Source organism: Dasypus novemcinctus, chromosome 7 (genome assembly GCF_030445035.2).
Source record: "Dasypus novemcinctus isolate mDasNov1 chromosome 7, mDasNov1.1.hap2, whole genome shotgun sequence".
In the NCBI taxonomy this organism is placed as follows: Eukaryota; Metazoa; Chordata; class Mammalia; order Cingulata; family Dasypodidae; genus Dasypus; species Dasypus novemcinctus.
The window spans coordinates 74,098,772-74,118,758 of NC_080679.1; the positions used below are offsets into that span (position 1 = coordinate 74,098,772).

General features: G+C 35.6%; 1 protein-coding gene and 1 pseudogene across 1 annotated transcript in view; both read left to right on the forward strand.

Moving 5' to 3' along the window:
* OLA1 (Obg like ATPase 1) overlaps nucleotides 1–19,987 on the forward strand; it is a 201,474-nt gene that overhangs the window by 106,817 nt on the left and 74,670 nt on the right. The window lies entirely within an intron of this gene.
* LOC101445917 (U6 snRNA-associated Sm-like protein LSm1 pseudogene) lies at nucleotides 14,233–15,563 on the forward strand (annotated as a pseudogene).

Sequence of the window (19,987 nt, forward strand, 5' to 3'; positions counted from 1 at the left end):
CCCGGTTGTCTGTTTTCTTTGTCTGTTTGCTCTGTCTTCTTCTTTGTCCGCTTCTGTTGTTGTCAGTGGCACGGGAATCTGTGTTTCTTTCTGTTGCGTCATCTTGTTGTGTCAGCTCTCCGTGTGGGCAGCGCCATTCTTAGGCAGGCTGCACTTTCTCTCGCGCTGGGCAGCTCTCCTTACAGGGCACATTCCTTGTGCATGGGTCTCCTCTACGCGGGGGACACCCCTGCGTGGCACAGCACTCCTTGCATGCATCAGCACTGCTCATGGGCTAGCTCCACACGGGTCAAGGAGGCCCGGGGTTTGAACCGCGGGTCTCCCATGTGGTAGACGGACGCCCTAACCACTGGGCCATGTCCACTTCCTTCCTAATGTTAATGTTTTAATTTAATTCCTTTGTTGTCAGGATCATATATTCTATATGGTTTGCATTTTTAAAAATTTATTAGACTTCTTTTTTAGCCCAGTATGTAGTTTTTCTTGGTATATGCACAATATGCTCTGAAAAGAATGCTTATCAGGATGTTATCGGAATTAGTCTCCAATTGTAAATAAATTGGGTTATTTTAAGGGTGTGGATTGAAATTCCCTAAACTGGGTTAAAACTCAAAAGTATTTGTGAGGGAGATTAAAGAGTTTATCAGGTATTGTCTTCTCATAAATGAAATGGTGTTTTGAACTATAAGTGAGAAATTGTTTGCTAGAGAATGAAAGGAGGAAAAGCATTCTCAATATAGGAAGTGCTTTTCTTTTTATCTCTGTTGCTTAAATTATTTAATTTGACCTGTTAATCCAATTTCTTCGATAGATGGTACTCTTATATAAAGGTGTAAACACCGTTTAAATGAATACTCTATGTTATACATTGTATCTTACAGTGATCTAGTAAAGGTTTATGGAAGAAATAAAAATGGAACCAGGTGAAGTTTGTATAGGTAAAATGAAGCAAGAATTTCCTTGGCATGGACTAGGCCAACATTTGTTTTCTACCTTCAGTATCAGAGATTTTGCTATACAAATTTAAAATGTGGGGTAATCTCTCTGTTACAATGTTTTATTTATGGTAGGGAGCGTACTGTCTGAGTTGTGATATGTTCAGTTAAAATTGGCAAAAGATTTGGTTCAACTTCTCTCCAAAGAGGTAGACAGATGACTAGAAAGCACATGAAAAGATGCTCAACATAATTAGCCATTAGGGAAATACAAACCAAAACCACCATGAGATACCATTTCACACCCATTAGAATGACTGCTATTAAAAAAAAAAGTGTTGGAGAATATGCAAAAAAATAGGAACACTCATTTGTTGCTGGTCGTAACATATAATGGTACAGCTGCTATGGAAGAAAGTTTTGTGTAGAATTACCTCAGAAAGTTAAGTATGGAATTACCATGTAACCTGGAAATCCCACTTCTAAGTATATACCTAAAAGAATTGAAAGCCTGGACTTGATCAGGTACTTACACACCAATGTTCACAGCAGCGTTATTCCCAGTTGCCAAGAAATGGAAGCAATCCAAGCGATTATCATTTAATGGGTAAATAAATTGTGGTATATGCACACTGTAGAATATTATTTAGTTATAAAAAGGAATGAAGTTCTGGTACATGCAGGAACATGGATGGACCTTGAAGACATTATGTTGAGTGAAATAAGCCAGACACAAAAGGAGAAGTATTGTGAAATAATGAAATACTTAGAATAAGCACACTCAGAGGGATATAGGTGACCAGGGGACAGGGTGGAGATAGGGAATGGGAACTAAAGGTTTGAAATGTACAGGGTTCCTGTTTGGAATGATGGAAATGTTTAGGTAATGGATGGTGATGATGGTAGCACAACATTGTGAATGTAATTAACAGCATTGAAATATATAACTGAATGTGAGTAAAAGGGGAAATGTTAGGTTGTATATATGATAATGGAATAAAAGTTTTTTAAAAACCAACAAACTGTAGTACTGCACTTCACAGACAAAGAACCCTAAGTTAAACCATGGTTGATAGTTAATTGTGCATGTATAAAAATGTGCTTTCATCAATTGTAACAATGTTTCACACCAATGCAAGGTGTTAATAATATGGTGGTATTTGGGAATCCTGTATTTTATGCATGATTGTTCTATAAATCCACAATCTCTCTAATAAAGAAAAAAATACTACAAAGCAGTTGAAAAAAATTCGGCAACTAATTTACTTTGGTTCTTGACCTTTTTTCCTCATTATAATACTTCATAATACCGGTTCAAAACATCACATTATTATTATGAGAGTTAGAGCAGTATAATTCTGATGATATTTCATTACTGGAGTTGTAATAAAAATATTTCCTCTTCATTAAATATGTATTGAAGTTTATTGTTCATGAAAATGAAACTGATATATTACTTTGTGGACTCGCCAGACATAAAGTAGAATTTTATTTGTGTCTCCTCATAGTTCTCTCTCTGTATTGGTTAGCGCCTCTTCTAGGCTTATCTATATGGGGTGGGAGGCATAGCATAAGTTTAAAAAAACTTTATTAAATGCCATGTTTTGAAATTGTTTTTTCTGTTTGCTTATTTTTAATCAGCCTTTATTTGGTGAAATAAAGGAGTTTTGTTCTCCAAGTGAGAACCTCCCCCCCCCTTTTTAAAAAAGGAATTCTGATTTAAATTTTTGATCAACTTTTCAAGTAGGCACCCATACTTTTTGTTTAGAGGGATGATTTAGTTTAATATTATTGATGTAATACTACCAAGTTCTTTTACCCCCTCCCCTCCCTTTTCCCCCTCCCTCTTCCCCTCCTCCCCCTTCCCACCTCCCTCCCTGCTGCTTCTTGATGCTGCTTTTTGATTCTTCTTGTTTCTCCTCTTTTTCTTCTTCATTTTATTTCCATTACCTCTTAGTTTAGGTTTCTATTGCATTATACCTTAGCTTTGTAGTAAATTCTTGCTAGGGCTTTCTCTCATCAACATAATCCTGGGATCACTTGCCTCAGATACATGTTTTGTTTAAAATGCAGAATCCCAGATAGCACTTTAGTGTAGTGTTCCACAATCAAGGAGAGGGCAGTGAATCATCTGCATCCTGGGGATTCTTGAGAATCACCAATCTAGTTTCACCTTCCTTGAATTTCTGTCTTCAAGACCCATGCTTCTCAACCATTCTAATGTCCCATAGTGACACTGTAAGTTAATTTGGATCCCACATCATGGAGAAAACAAACAACCTATTTTTTGCAAAGCAGGAAATAATTGTAGTTTTGTTATATTTCTTATTTTTTCTAAGTTTGCAATATGATTTAGAAGTAAATTTTATTGGTGTGGTTTTAAAATATACACTAAGATGGACTAGTAGCTGCATATTACAATGGATGTTAAGTTTTGTGTTGTGCCATGCTAACTCTAAAACACAAAGATAATTAATACATAAGAACACATTTCCTTCATAGGCTGGTATGAGGTGAGGAATGAGGAACACCTAGGGTCCAGAGATTTTGCTTATATTCCACAGGACCACATCATTTTTCATTGTGATATGACCATTGAGAAATTAGATTTACCACTGCCTGAGAGCCTTTTTTTTTTCCAGTTTTTTTTCTAGTTACTAACTTTGATATATTACTGTCTCTTGTACAACCTTCATGCCTTCCCCCGAATTCACTTTCTACTAGTACTCAAGACTCTTTTTATCAAGAATAAGTATGTTTTTCAGTGCTCTTGCTTCTGTTTTATTACTGTTTAGACAGATATTCTGTCCTAAATGTACCATATGAACTTCATCCTTGTCTTTCTTTGCTCTTTCTTCAGCTAAGTTTTACTCTTCTGGGTCCATATCCTCTGTGAACCCCCTTCTTTGCCCTTTAGTTCTTTCTTTCCTACTTCTGAGATCAAGATTCCACTTGATGTAAGTACCATTTCATGCAGCCATGGTTTAGTTACATAGCTTGTCTTATTTTGCCAACTCGACTGTGAGCTCATTGAAGGTATGGCCATGTCATATAATTTCATCTCTCTCTGGATACCTAAAATTTGCTTTCTACATAGAAGTCAATATAAAGGGAAGGAAGGAAAGGTGTCAACTTCATTGCTAGAATTTTTTTTCCAGCTTTAGAGTGTTTTAAATTGTGGTCTACCAAAATTTTTATATTACTTTGCTTGGTTGCCTAAGAGACTATGTAAGATGCAACTGGGTATGTTTTTATTGTCTCTATTCAAGTTTGTAAACCAAGCAGTAAGATTTTGGATAAATGAAAATAAAATTGTTTTCATGTTTTGCATTTATTGCTAGGCCTCTGTATATTTTTTCTTTATGCTGCTTATATATGCAGGTTTATATATGGCATATGTATAAATAGACCTATAAATAAACATTTACCTTTACATTGTTGATTTGCTTTTGTTATTATACTTTCAGTATTATACTATTTCTAGTATTAGTAATGCTTTTATCTAGCATTAAAACTTACCTATCATTATAACGTGATATTGTGTTTAACTGTTGTGCTTAATATAATTGGACAAATTCTTTAAAGTAAAAATTTATGTGAAGGAAAGGAAATCTTATTTCAGAAATGAACTGCATTATTTAGAATAGAAGCCTGATATCGTTTTATCATTGCAGCTGAATAAAACAAATATTCTTGGCACCATTACTAAGAGGTGCTGCATGTAGTTAAAAATACATTTATACATATTATTTTTAAAAACCTAGTTAACTTTAAAATATGTAAGTTTTGTCGTTTAGGGTTCTGTGAAGCTGATCATCAAGAGGGTTGCAAATCATTGGTGGTTTCTATTTTCAGATTTCCACATCCCGGAGTAATTTGCTTTAATTTCACCCAATTTAACCTATACTTCACACCATCACCATTCAGCTTTAATAGCTATGTTCTATGCATAAGAAAAGCAGATAAATGTCCACAATTAGGCTGCAAATGATTACAACTAGTTAGGGCTCTATGAAGACAAAACTTAAAGGACCATGGCGCCAAACAAAGCCACAAAAGATGACTGAAAATGCTGTCTCGAGAAGTCAAGTCTACCATGGCATTTGATGTATTACTTATGTAGTTGATTTTACTTATTTTTAATGTATTTGCAGGTGTGCCTACTCTTAGTGAGAAATATTCATCTTTAAAGAATAATAGTTCTCCATTGTTAGTCAATGTATTCTTTAGTTTTAAATGTTTCCTTGTATTCATTGTGGATACCCAGATTGAATTTCTTTTAAAAAATGATTAACATGTTAGCATGTTTTATGGCAATTAAGCAAGCATAGTTGGTTAGACATATACTAACATTCATACACATTGTTAATGCATTAGTAAAATGTTTTCTGAAATGCTTTATGTTTTGAATGGTACCATCAGACGTTTTATGGAAATAGAATTATACAATTCTGTATAGGATTGTATTTCTCCAAGGATCTTAGTCGGCAAAAAATAAAGCTACGGAGTATTACTTGTAATGTTACTTGTGTATGCACATATAAAGGATTTAGAAATGGTCTTAATCTTGTTTGTATGTACGTGTATTATGTTTTCCTTTCGTGATGTAAACATTGTTTTAATGTATGAAGAATTTGGTTATGTTTTAAGATTTTCAAAAAAGCTAAACTTACAACAGTGAACACATTTTAATATATAAGCATGTCTTTCTACAAAGTGAAATTTATCATTTTGGTTAATATATGTCTGTATTTAACAAGGTAAATCTCAGCTTAAAGACTGGATTCCATCTCTTTAGAATTTTCTGAAGATTTCAGTCAAAGTTATGACTTATAAAAATACTTTCTTTTTTAGAGAATCAGTAAAATTGAAGTTTTTAGTTTAATGTTCAGATTTTAGTCGTTTTGTTAAATATTTGCTCAGAAATTCTGTTATATATAAATAAGAGGAACAATGCTGGTAGAAAATGATTTCATTTTAAATATAGTTTATGTTCATCCAGAATTATAATTGTAATATTCCCATTTCAGAAATGTAATATACACTTTTAATTATTATATGAGGGGTAACATGTATTTATTTAAAATGTATACTTGCTTTAGATAAGACTTATTTTCTTAAATGGTACCCTATCTCCTTAGTTTATTGTTGCTTAGGAACCAAAATTAAGTAGTGAAAAACCCAAGGAATTTTGGTTTTTATACATCCATGTACATGCACACACACAGATGCTAGCTTTAAAAATAATGCTCAGGAATTAATAGCTTGTGTACCTTTGTTTACAAAGCCAATGTGTGGAAAAGTACACATTGAAACTGATTATTTTTTAATGTCCTTATTTTAAAGTATGTAGTCAATTGCCTGTGCTCCAAAATAAACCAATATAGCCTGGGTAAGACAATACAGCCTACGCAGCTTCACAGTTGTATTAAACTAGTTTCATATACTATATCATAAAACTTTCAGTCCAATCAGGAACTAAATTTAAATACTGCAAATTGTAGCAGCAAAACAATAATTCTGCTGATTAGCCCCTTTCCATTTCTTGTAAGTGAACTGTTTATGCTGTTGAGTACCTTTTGAAAAAAGAAAAAGCCAAAACAGCCTTGATTAGTCAAGGAGTAATTGGATGACTTGATTTTAGCAAGAGAATGAATTGGTTGATGATAGCCTGTAACTAAGTGTAGTGGTTCTGTTCAGATGAATACATAACATACAGTCATCAGATCTTGACAGGTATAACATATAAGCAGAGCTGAAAATCTTGTGGGGATGGAGAAAGGATGGAGATGGAGGGGAGGAAGTTTGCTGTGAGGTCTTCCACTAGAAATGTTCAGGTGATTTGAATGAGAAACACCATATTTTTTGTTTCCCAGTATACATTGGGGGTGGTATTGGTGAGATTTATCTTAATTTATTATTATAGTTCCCTTGTCTAAAGGCAAAATACAGTTAATAGAATCATTTAACTTTCTTAAGGGGTATCAGCAATATTATATCCTTTCACTTTTGTTGAATGTCATGTTTCATTAGTAGAGCCATGTGGGAAAACCTTGAAGTATTAATTGTGTTAATATTTATTTAAAATCTTGATTATATTGAAACTTTTTGTACACTGCATTCTAATTTATTATTTCCTAAGTATTTTTAAGACTATATCTGAGTTATATGAGTAAAGAATGGCATAAAGCAAAATAATTTTTAAAATTTATTCATCTGTAACATGTCTTCTTTAAGTAAGCCCACTTGTCATTGCCTCCACCCCATTGAAAGAATGTAATATAATACCCCTCTCCTGCCATGATTTTCTGTCTGGGACCAAATGTTTCAGTCCCATAAAACTTGGGGTTATTTTATTGCTAGATTAATAAAATGACTGGAGTGAACCTGCACAACTAGCTGCAAGGGAATAGGAGGTAGGTAGTGCTTAATCCTAGCCCACCAAATCCATTCTGATAGTGGCTTTGATTTGGCACCACCTGGTGGTGGTTGGTTGTTCCTGCTTAACTATTGATGGTAATGACTAGATCTTGTGGCTGGCAAGAACTTCAGGATAGTAGTAGAAATTCTAGGCATAACTTAGGTAGTTGGAGCTCATTTTGTTGATAATGGTGGATTGGATCAGGAGGCTACTGGGCACTCAATGGCCTACCTTAACCACTTATTCCCAAAGATAAGGTTGTTTGCCTGCCCTTAATCCCTCTAGACCTTATTCTTTCTTCTATGATTCCATTCCCATTTTAAAACTAGGTTATTGTATTTAAGGGTGTAATTATGTTGTGAGGTATGTTATATCATTTTAGATTATCTACCTTCACAGCAGTTTTTATTTGGACCCAAGAACATGATCACTATTTTGTAGCATGTGGATTTAGTTCAACCATCGTCTTTCTCTTCAAATATCAGATGTTCTTAGTGAGTCCTCCCTTTTTCATTCTCTTAGAAAAACTGTTCTCTTAGAAAAACTAGATAGTCAATGTTCAGGGAAGCAAATGTGTCTCAAGCAGTTGGGTGCCTGTCTACCAAGTGGGAGGTCCTTGGTTCAGTTTCTGGTGCCTCCTAAAGACGAGCAAGACAGTGAGCTGGCACAACAAAATAATGCAATGAGACGACACAATGAAGAGACACAACAAGAGGGAGCAGAGATGGCTCAAGCCTTTGGATGCTTCCCTCCCAAGTGGGAGGTCCCAGGTTTGGTTCCCAGTGCCTCCTAAAAAGAAGACAAGCACACAATCAACACAGAGAGGAGACAGAGAGTGCAAATGACCATGGCGGGGGGTGGGGGGGCGAATAAATAAAAATAAATAATAAAAAAAAAGCCAGTGTTCATTGATAGTATGGATATGGCTATAAAATGGTTATTTTAAAAATTAATAGCTGTTTTCTTGACTGGCTAATACCTGCCACATGTTTACATTTTTCAAGCATTGAATACCAGCTAAAATTCTGGTGGATACATTATCTGTTGTCATAGCATCAGTAAGCTTAAATATGGGATTGGGGAAAAAATACTTTATACTTCCATAAAAATGTACTTAACTCTTAATCTAAATCTATGAATTTGGGAAAAAGATGTTGCTCAACCAATTGGGCTCCCATCTACCATATAGGAGGTTCAGGGTTCGATGCCCAGGGCCTCCTGGTGAGGCCAAGCTGGCCCACGCGGCGAGCTGGCCCATGCAGAGTGCAGGCTCAATGGGAATGTGCAGGAGTGCCACCCTGTGTGGGAATGCCACCCCACGTGGGAGTGCCAGCTGACATGGAGAGCTGGCGCAGCAAGGTGATATAACGAGACACAGAAGAGAGAAAATAAGAAGACGTAGTAGAACAGGGAACTGAGGTGGCGCAAGAGAGTAAGCGCCTTCCTCCCACTCTGGAAGGTCCCAGGATCAATTCCCAGAGCCACCTAATAAGGATACAAGCAGACACAGAAGAACACACAGCGAATGGACACAGAGAGCAGACAACCGGGGAATGAGGAGAGGGGAGAGATAAATTTAAAAAATAAATCTTAAAAAAATAAAGAAAAAGTACAAACTGCAGCTCTATAGCACCAGTGTTTCAGTTTGAAGCACTGAGACTGTCTTTTTGTATTAGTTGTACTGAGTATTGACACCCTGCCTGCACCTTCACATCCTGGGTTTACTTTGTTGTATTTATTATGTGTGGATCTATCTCCCCTGTTAGATTGTAATAACACCTTTGAAAGCAGAGATATATTTTATTGATGTTTTTATCCTCTGAAATTTGCCTACCAGCTTGTGGCACAGGGATTAGCATTCAATAAACATTTGTTAAATATGTATATTAAAATATGTATCTTTAACTGAATATATATACATCTTCGATTAGATGACCTCTTTCCTCCATTTTCATTTGGTGTCATTCTTCCTTCCCACCAGTCAAAAAAACCTTTGTAAGTTGTTTGTTTCTTTAATATCATTTTTAGGTTTGACCCTTTTCATGTTATTTCTACAGCTAGTACCCAACAGTCAACTTCTTTGTTTGTGACCATCAGTCTCTCTCCAAGGGACAACATCTTGAGCATAACTGACAGAATCATTTAAAAGAGAGTGTAACCAAATGAACAAGCAAGAATGAGATCAAACACTTCTGAAAATCTACATAGGAACTTTATAAATCTCAGAGATTTAATTTCAACTCCTCAACCCAGTGTTAGAACCTTTCCATTGGTTTACATCCGCATATTTAAGCCTATGGTAATATAATATCTTTTGGTTGCTACATAGCACAGCCTGTGCTATGTATACTAGTGGTCTTCTACAGAGGATTGGCAATGTCTAGAGGCAGTTTTAGTTAACACAGCTGGCGTGTCTGGCCTCCAGTTTGTAGACGCCAGTGGTGCTGCTTAATATGCTGCAATGCACGTTAGCCCTCCAGAGCAAAGAATTGTCTGGTCCAAAATGTCAGAAGTGGCACATGTTAAGAAACCCTGGTATACATCTTGTCTGTAGTTTTTTGTTTATAAATATAACATTGTTTGAGTGCTTGTACTAGGCTCTATTCTATACATATATTATCTTTTAATCTTCAGTATAGTCTTATGAGGTGGGTAGGCATCTTATTTTCTCCACTTTATAAATGAGGACGCTTAGGCACAGATACTCTGATTCCAAAGTCTCTGTCCTTAATTACTTCTGTTATACTTATATTTCCATCCTGCCTGGAATGTTGTCCTCTTGACTCTCTTCTTTCCTTTGCTAGTATCTGTCCCTGGGAAGACTTCATCTGTATTCAAGCCTTCCGTCTTAATCCAGATTCATACTGATCAGTCCCTTCTCTCTCTCTCTCTTTTTTTAAGTGCTACATTTATTAATCTTAGTTTTAGTATATATTGTATCAGTTGTCTTCTTAATTTGTTTTATAAATTTTAAAAATTGTTTGTGCTCACTTTAATATATTGAATGCTAAATACAACCAAGAAGTCATCAGAAAACAGTGATGTGGAATATCCATGACTAATAACTAAGCAGTTCAGAGGTGAAAAGGTGAAAAATGAGAAATTTCTCACATCTGTTATTGTACTATAAGTTTGCCATGTGTTATGCTTTCTTTACTCCGTTAAGGTATGTGATTCTCATGCTTAGTACTGGTTTCTTCGAAATGCTTTCTAAATATCTTACTGTGTGCTGTAAAATTTATCTTCTGTTTCATGCCTCTGTTGTGTTACATGTCTAACTTCATCTAGAATCTAGTTCTCTAACAGTTCCTCATTCTGAGCACTAATAAATTCTCTGAGGTATTCAGTTATTCGTTCTTTTATTCATCACTTCACCTTGTACCTAACTGTGTTGTTCTGCTCTGATCAAGGCACTAGTGGGAACTTGAGGAGCATCTAAGGTAGAATCCCTGAGTATAAGTAATTAGAAGATAGGCTCACATACTCTAATACAAAGAAGTGGATTTGGCTCAACTGATAGAGCATCCGCCTACCACATGGAAGGTCCAGGGTTCAAACCCAGGGCCTCCTGACCCGTGTGGTGAGCTGGCCCACACGCAGTGCTGAGGTGTGCAAGGAGTGCCGTGCCATGCAGGGGTGTCTTCCGCTTAGGGGAGCCCCATGCACAAGGAGTGTGCCCCCTTAAGGAGAGTCACCCCGTGCAGAAAAAGTGTAGCTGCCCAGGAGCGGTGCCACACACACGGAGAGGTGACGCAGCAAGGTGACTTAACAAAAAGAGACACAGATTCCCGATGCTGCTGACGAGAATATAAGCGTCACAGAGTGAATGGACACAGAGAGCAGACAACCGGGGGGGGGGGAGGATAAAAAATAAAATAAAAAACTTTAAGAAAAACAACAACAAGATACGCATTCTTCAAGTCATGTGAATAGAATGGAGAAATTACGGTTGCACTTGAGAGATAGAGGGTATGGGTTAAGAGTGGCATCATCATGGAGATATTTCAGTGACATCTAATCAAGGTTAAGGCAGTGGAAGGGAACAGAATAAGTAACAGCATGGAAGATGAAAAATGAAAGCATTGTGAGTGGTTCTGTTCGAAATATGGGGTATTTGTGGGCACCAACATTCAGAAAGTTAAAAGGCTTAATTTGCTCTTTAAAAGGCGTAGTTTATTTCTTGAATGGTGCAGGGTTCACATGATCTCTGTATTCATTACTGTATTGTTGGAAAGGATAGAATTCTGGTTTTGCATTTTCCCTCTTTACTACATTATCCCTTGGAAAGGTATAAAAATGGGTTTTCTCAAATCTTATGTAGGATCATATTTTTATTTTTTTATTATTTTTTAATTTTTTCCAGTAAACCTTTTTTAAAAAATTTTTTAATTGCATTTTTTTGAAGATACATAGATCACAAAAATAGGTACATTAAAAAATATAAGGGTCATATTTTTAACAAAAATTTTACTTGGATTCAGGGATGGTAGAGATTGTTTAGAGTTGAATTCCTTTAGAATTACCTTATAGATGAGGGGAAATTAAATCATGCATTTTAAAGATGGATGTCATTTGTAATAGAAAGAAGGATATGTTTCTTTCAGGCCCAGAAAAGAGATAGGAAAAAAAATACATTTAAACATGAGGAACTTTCGGGACTTAATGTTTCAGTAAAAGAGTTTGGTTTGAGCTGAGGATTTGTGGAGAGTCGTGATGGTAAGGTTGGAAGGGCAAGTAAGGGTGGGTGAGGCCACATTATAGAGGTTTTTTTCTCCTGGCATAAGGCTAAGTGCGATGTTTTAGAGAGCTTAACCTGGTTATAGAGGAAAAGTATTTTAAAGTGAAGATGTGTTAGCAAGATGGTTGTTGAGAGGTTAAATTTAGCAAAAGCAACCAACGCAACATTGGTGATAGAGCAGAATCTCAATAAATATTAGTTCAAAATATCATTGATTAAATTTGCCTTTTTTAAAAAGATTTCTTTTTTTATTTATTTCTCTCCCCCGTCCCAATTGTCTGTTCTCTGTGTCCATTTGCTGCATGTTCTTCTTTGTCTGCTTTTGTTGTCAGCGGCATGGGAATCTGTGTCTCTTTGTTGCGTCATCTTGCTGCATCAGCTCTCCCTGTGGGTGGCGCCATTCCTGGGCAGGCTGCACTTTCTTTCGCACTGGGCGGCTCTCCTTACGGGGCACACTCCTTGCATGTGGGACTACCCTACACGGGGACACCCCTGTGTGGGACGTCACTCCTTGTGCGCATCAGCACTGCGCATGGGCCAGCTCCACATGGGTCAAGGAGGCCTGGGGTTTGAACCACAGACCTCCCATGTGGTAGACGGATGCCCTATCCATTGGGCCAAGTTCGCTTTCCAAATTTGCCTTTTTAAATTTGCCTTTTACACACTTAAGTATCTATTATATAGTGTAGAGTAAGAAGTGAAAATCTTGTGGAGAGATGAATACTAGTTCTCATTAAGGTACTTCTTTTCTGCCTATTTCTTTGGAAAGAATTAATTGAATATAATTAGGTACAGGTGTTGATCTGGGTTATAATTCATAACTTTTAAGTGACTTTAAGGATTCCTTAATGGTACAGATATCTAATTATTTACAATATAAATACAATACTAGTAACAGGTAGGATTTTCTGTACATTTAAAATAATTATATTGTTAAATATTATGATGTGTGTCTTGTCAGGTAAGTGATATCAGTCATAACCAAAAGACTTTTATCTTGTTATTACACTGATATAAGCTCCAATTTCAATGCTTTTCATGTCTTTCTACCTTTTTGTTGTTTATCTCATCCTTCCTACTAATTTTGTTTTGTTTTTGAGTCACTGTGTAAAAGTATATTGTTTTTTATTTAAATAAACCCTTAAAATTAGGAGAAAAAGTTTTTTTAAGATTTCTCAAAATCTTTAGTATTTAGTATAGTTGTAGTATTCACTCTTATACTAAATATCTACTTGTCTGAAGATTGAGAATGATTTTTACTTAAGCAATGCTTGACTGCTTCCATGTTTGTTAACTACTATGTGTAAAAGTCCAGCATGAGTCATTTAGAATTTCTTTAATTTTAAATTGTTCCAAGTCAGCACATGTGCGTTTTATTTTACTAAGTTTTTTTTTTTTAATCTTGATCAATTTTTGAAGATGTCAAAGGGATTTTGATATTAATTTCTTTTTCTTGGTCATGATTTAGTTTCAGAAGCTTTCCTTGTAATGGAAAAGATGGAGGAAAGAAATGTTGGGAGAGAAGTAAAGCAAAAACAAGTTCTTCTGTCTACCCATAGTTCTTTTTCCTATTCTAGTATTAAACAGCCTGTAACATAGACTGTGGGTTATTTTTGGACCTTTGCTGTCTCAAAATAGGTTTTTCTCTGGAAATTGGAGGTTGAGGACTTGATTGCTTCATTATTGTTAAAAAGTACAACCCACAAGTCCGGTTGTACTACTCCTTTTATGCTGTTTAATCAAGTAATTTACAGTTTCCATTACTAGACCAACTATTTACATTTTTGTATGTTTACAAAATATTTTGTTTCTCCAAAGTTCTAGAACTATATTCATTTAAAGTAATTAAAATTGGATTGATGCAATTCTTTTCATCTGCTTCAAACTCTGAAGGCTAAAGATCTAATTAAACCTAGATTCTTTTTTAGAGGAATTTTATTAGCAGAATGATTTATTAGTTTTTTTCTGTGTTCCGAAATTTGCCTATCCCCTGGTATCTTGAAGCAAGGCAAATAATTTTTGAAGTAAATACAATAAATTGAGATGCCCGTCTTCCATTTTTTACCTTAAGGAGATTATTTAAAGCTATAAATAAATATCTAATACAGAGATAGGGAAATAGTACGATTCTGAGATACAGCTACCAATTGAGTTTTTGCTCAAATTGCTTTTATTGTCAAGATAGGAAGGGGGCTTCCGGCAGGCCGGCCGCTGAAAGCCCGGGCGTTCTAGCTGGTGTCTGTCGGGGTTTCCCGTCCCGGTTCCACCGGGCGGCAACTGCGGTAAAAGCAAGGTGTTAGATGCACCATCCTGCCTCGGCTGCACGCTGCAACGTTATGTCAGCTCAAAAATGAACTATATGCCCGGCACCGCCAGCCTCATCAAGGACATCGACAGTGAGTAGCTCACCTCCTCCGAGTCAAGTCTGGGGTAAGACCCTACCTTCTTGGCGGGCGCCTCTTCGGAGGAAGCCTGTAGAAAATGCGCTTGGTCCTGCTTCGAGATGGAAGAACACTTATAGGCTTTTTAAGAATCATTGATCAATTTGCTAACTTAGTGCTACATCAGACTGTGGCGCATATTCATGTGGGCAAAAAATATGGTGATATTCCTCGAGGGCTTTTTGTGGTCAGAGGAGAAAATAGAGTCCTACTAGGAGAAATAGACTTGAAAAAGCAGAGTGACACGCCCCTCCAGCAAGTATCTATTGAAGAAATACTAGAAGAACAAAGGGTGGAACAGCAGACCAAGCTGGAAGCAGAGAAGCTGAAAGTTCAGGCTCTTAAGGATTGAGGTCTCTCCATTCCTCGAGCAGATACTCTGGATGAGTATTAAGTCTTTTGCTCAGGCCTATTGCTCTTGGGAAGCAAAGGCTGCTACTGAAATGAAAGTGATATCCTAGTAACCGTGCATATTTGACCAGAGACTGTAGAGTGTTGAAAAATCATTCTTATTTTGAAGTCTTTCACATATGCAACATGAAGAAATCATGTGGCTGCTTTTTTTTTTAAAATAACAAATCATTGTTTAAAGAAACAGTAACATGAACTCCTTTCTCATGTCACTGTGGAGCCAGCAACTTCTTTATATTGCTCTCCTTATCCCAAAGTAGACTTTATAGGGGGTGGTTTTCATTTACCTGTGAATAAAATATGAATCTTAAAAAAAAAAAAAAAAGATAGGAAGGGGCTTTATCTAGATTAGGACTAGAGTTTTTAAAGTACATTTTTTAACCTGGGCTTAAACTATTACTCCATTTCTGAATTTAAGAGTATTTGGAATATACGGTAAATAGCTTTAGCTCCCCCTTTTTAACTACCTCTCTTCCCATGCAATAAAGAATTTTTGTCATGTTTATGGAAAGTAAGGATCTGCATTTTCCAGATAGATGTTAAATGATTTGCCAATGCAAGTTTAGTGTACGTGCACACTTTCTTTCTCTAAATATTAATGATCTATTGAATTATAAGGAAGTTGGTAACCAGAGTTCTGATATAAGATAGAACTTGCTCTGAAGAATATTTTAGAAATTTGAAAAGATAAGTATTTTTGTTGTTTCTTTTTTTAGCAGAATATCCTTGTCTTGACATCTAACATTGTATTTAATAATTTTTTTTCTTCTTCTGGTTTGGGAATGTGTTCCTTTTAATGATTTTGATGGAACTCTGGATTAGAATATAGATGTTCAAAACATTTACTGTTTGCCACATAGAACCAACCGGAAAGAAATGTGGAATAAGGTAGCACACAGGACATTGTGGTGCCATGATGTAAGATTACAATATATTTATGTAATACATTTTATTTTTTTTCTAGAGTCTTTGCTTTGGTTATATAATACATTTTGATTTCATACCTCATTGGACTTTTAATCTTACATATATATTGACTTTACCTTAAATGCAAATAAAGATCTTTAAGCTTGAAGCCTTGTTTGTCGTGATCTCCCTCCTGCTCCCCCTGGCTCTCTCCCCCCTTGGCTTGCCGCCCCCCAAAATAGTTTTTACTTAGTTGACATTATATTCTTTAGCTAAGTCTCACTCTTCCTCCTGTCTTCATATCTCCCATCAGTATCGAAGTGTAGTTCTTCATCACATTGTATGTGGAATACAATGATTTCACTTTAGCTAACTGCCTACTTCTGGTCAGTCTTTCTGAAATGCTGCTTTTCGTTTGTTATTCACTAACATAAGAACCATTGTTGGTTCCCTGTTGGCTGGCTGCTGAGATCCATATTTACCCTGAAATTTGGATATATGTTTTTATCTTCTACTGCTCTCCAATACAATATCACATCATGGTCAACTTTGCAATAAGCCTTCATTTTGACCTTTATTTTTTTCGTGAGATGCTTTTTCCTGTTGCTTGTCATGCCTTTCTTTATCCTCTTTACCTGTATTGATTTTTTCTATATTTACAGGCCTTGCTGACTACCTTTAATAACTATACTTACATTTAAAGTTCAAAGTATTGTTCTCCCTTCTTGATAGATTAGATTTGTTTTCCTAACCAGATTTTCTAGTCATAGAGACGAAGGTCCTATTATTTTGATTTTTTTTTTTAATTCTCACAAGACTTAGCACATTGTTAGAGATATAAGCACACTTTCTTCAATTAGGGAAGTTATATTTATTAATAGTAAGACATTGTGTTTTACATGTATGTTAAGGGTGTGGCAGTTTATGCATTGATTTATTTACTAAGAAATTCATTATCTCTGCATCATGTAGGATGGAAAAAGCATAGTTCAAATAGGTCCATATTGACCACATACATAGCCTCATATTCCCAAGAAAACTCTAGATATTTGGAATAGCAAAGGTTTCTGTAATGGGTGGTTTATTATGTACTGCTGTGCAGCCTTATAAACTTCAATGCAGCCTGGGTTTTTAAATCTGACTAGGAATGCCTTTGCTTCTGAAAACTAAATACAACCCCAGCTAGTAACAATATGGCAAAGTAGTTCACTGAAGTCCCTATTTCCAAAGTACATTTTTACTGCTACAATTAGATTCAGCATCCTAAAGAGAATATAGATTTATCTGTTTTACTCAAATATGTATGGAATAAGGCTTTGAATGAGTGAGTGATATGTCCGTGCATAATCCTTGGAAATAGCTCATTCATGATTTCTGCCACTTGATACCAAGAAATAAATTTCATGCAGAATATCTATTGTATGATTATTCAAATGTATCTCACCAAGTCATTTATTATCTATGTGTTTTGATTGGCCCTCACTGGGGGAGAGGGAGAGTACAACACAAGTTCTAAAAGTCACAACCTTAGTATAAGCGCTGACATTTGCATTTGTTCACTTGGTGAATAGCTTTTATATTAGAAATGATTTATATCTCTGACTAAAAAGATATTTGGGGGTACTTTTTATTTTATTTTACCTCAAGGTATCTGGAGCCACTCAGGAAAATTTGGGCTGGAGATTCTGTTGAGCATGTAATAGAAGAATAAGAGAAGAGGGTGAGGATAAATAAAGCCTTGAAAGACATCAACATTTTGGGGGCAGATAGCGCAAGACAATGAATCCCTATAAAGAAATGGCCAGAGAAAATAGAAGAAAATTATTGGAATGAATGCATTTAGAAAGAAGCAATGAAAAAGACTATTTCAATGCTTTTAGATGCTACTGAGATATCAAGAAATCTTGATATCTGAAGAACATCTCTGAAGAACGACTTCTTTTTAAAAAAATTTTTTTTCTCCCCCTCCCACCACCCTGCTGTTTTTGCTGTCTATATCCATTCATGTGTGATCTTCTGTATCTATTTCTCTTTTTGGTCTTCTCTTCTCATTTATTCTCAAGGATTCACCAGGATTTGATCCTGGGTACCTCTGATGTGGAGAGAGGTTCCCTGTTAGCTCCACCACCTCAGTTCCTGAGTTCCTGGTTTCTGCTGTGTTTCACCTTGACTCTCTCCTTCATCTCTCTTTTGTTGCATCATCATCTTGCTACGTGACTCACTTGCATGGGCACTGGCTCACCACATGGCACTCTTGCTGTGCAGGCATGCTTTCTCTTCTTTTTCGCCAGGAGGCCCCAGAGATTGAATCCGGGTCCTCCCATATGGTAGGCGGAAGCCCTATCACTTGAGCCATGTTGGCTTCCCAAGAGTGACTTCTTGATTTAGAATCATAAAGATAGATCATTGGCTTCCATTTTTAGATCAATTTCTGATAACTTGGTTGAGGCATGTGCCAGATTACAGTGGGTTCAGTCGTAAAGAGGAGATAAAGGAGTAGAGAGAGCAAGTACAGGCAGTTCTTTAAAGAATTTTGGCTCTGAAGTAGAAAAAAATAGCTAGAGTGGGAATTAATGTCCAAGCGTGATTGACTTGATTGATTTAATGTAAAATCTTCAGCCTGCTTAAATGTTGATGGGAAAATGTTAGTGGAAATAGAGGAGATACAAATATAGGAGAAAGGCATAATAGAATGAGGTTTCAAGAAATAGAAGAAACACTCTATGGAGCAAACTTAACTTGAGAGGGAATAGGATCCAGAGCAGAAATGTTAGTGAGATTGGCCATAAATAATAGAAATCAGTGTCATTGGGTAAAAAACACAGAGAAATTTGGTTTTCAAAAAATAGCATACATTTTCCTTGTGAAACAGGAAAGGTTAAATTGTCTACTTTGTGCGGGGTGGGCGATAAGGGAATCGTTGAAAATGTGAAAAAAATCAAGAAGATCAGAAAAAAGTGCTTTGTTATGAAAGGAGACATAGGATTTCTAGATAAAAAAATCTTTATGATGAAAACCAGTCCAAACTTAATTTAATGCTAATTTTCTTTAAAATGAGAGATTGCTACAGTTAATATTATTTTCAAGTCAGCTGTTTTATATATATGTAACCATAACATGATTTTTATGATATTGGTTTTTTTCCTTCTGGTTAGTCGCTACATAACCAAAATTTTAACTAAATGTTGTGCAAATTATTCTGCAAGTTAAACTTTTTTTTTAAAGAATAACTTGTTTTTGTAAAAACATGCTTATTAGAAAAAGTTTAAACAATACAAAATGTGATAAAGAGGTTATTTTTGTTAGCATTTGGCTAGTGTCATTAAGAGAAACATTTTAGATAAATGTCATTATATAGTTCATGTGCTTTTTAAAATAGAATACTGAATTTTATGAAATTTGAAAAAAAAGACTGAAGTTATACAGAAGAAATTACTAGACTTCAGATATGTTTTCTCACAAGATATGTGTTCTTATATGATCCTAATAAAATTGGGGAAGAGGATCATAAAAGCATTAAAAGTTTGGAAAAATTATTTTTAAATTGTATTTCATCTTTATATGGTGTCAATTGATTCCTTACCATGAATCATAGTTTATAACACATTTTATTTTATTAAATTTTATTAAATTACTGTGGTTGTTTAGGCTTACTTACATATTAGGAGATATTAAGTGCATAGTTTATTTAGCACTGACAGTGAAAAATATAAAATTCGTGAGTCACATTTTCTTTCCCTTGGAACTCTGAAGACATTGTTCCACTGTCTTTAGGCATAGACTTACCTTGGAGAATTCTGAAGCCTTTCCTGTGAGTTGATCTTACTGCTTGTATGTCCATAGTATTCTTTTGTTTTTGGTGCTATGTCTGGTGTTAATGATTCTGTATCTGTTGGTTGACCAACCTGCAGTTGATCAAGTTTAATTTTGTGTTTCAGTGTTTAGGCGAGTTTACTTGGAATGTGAAACTTAGAAAGTCACTGATTTCTAAGTGGGCTACCTTCTTGACTGGGATCCATTTCACAAACTGAGAAATCTTACGGTGTTTTACCTTGTATAATTAGCCCACTTAGAAATCAGTATAGAGATTATAGGCAAATTAGTTATAGAGAAAAGAATGTTCTCAAAACAGGAT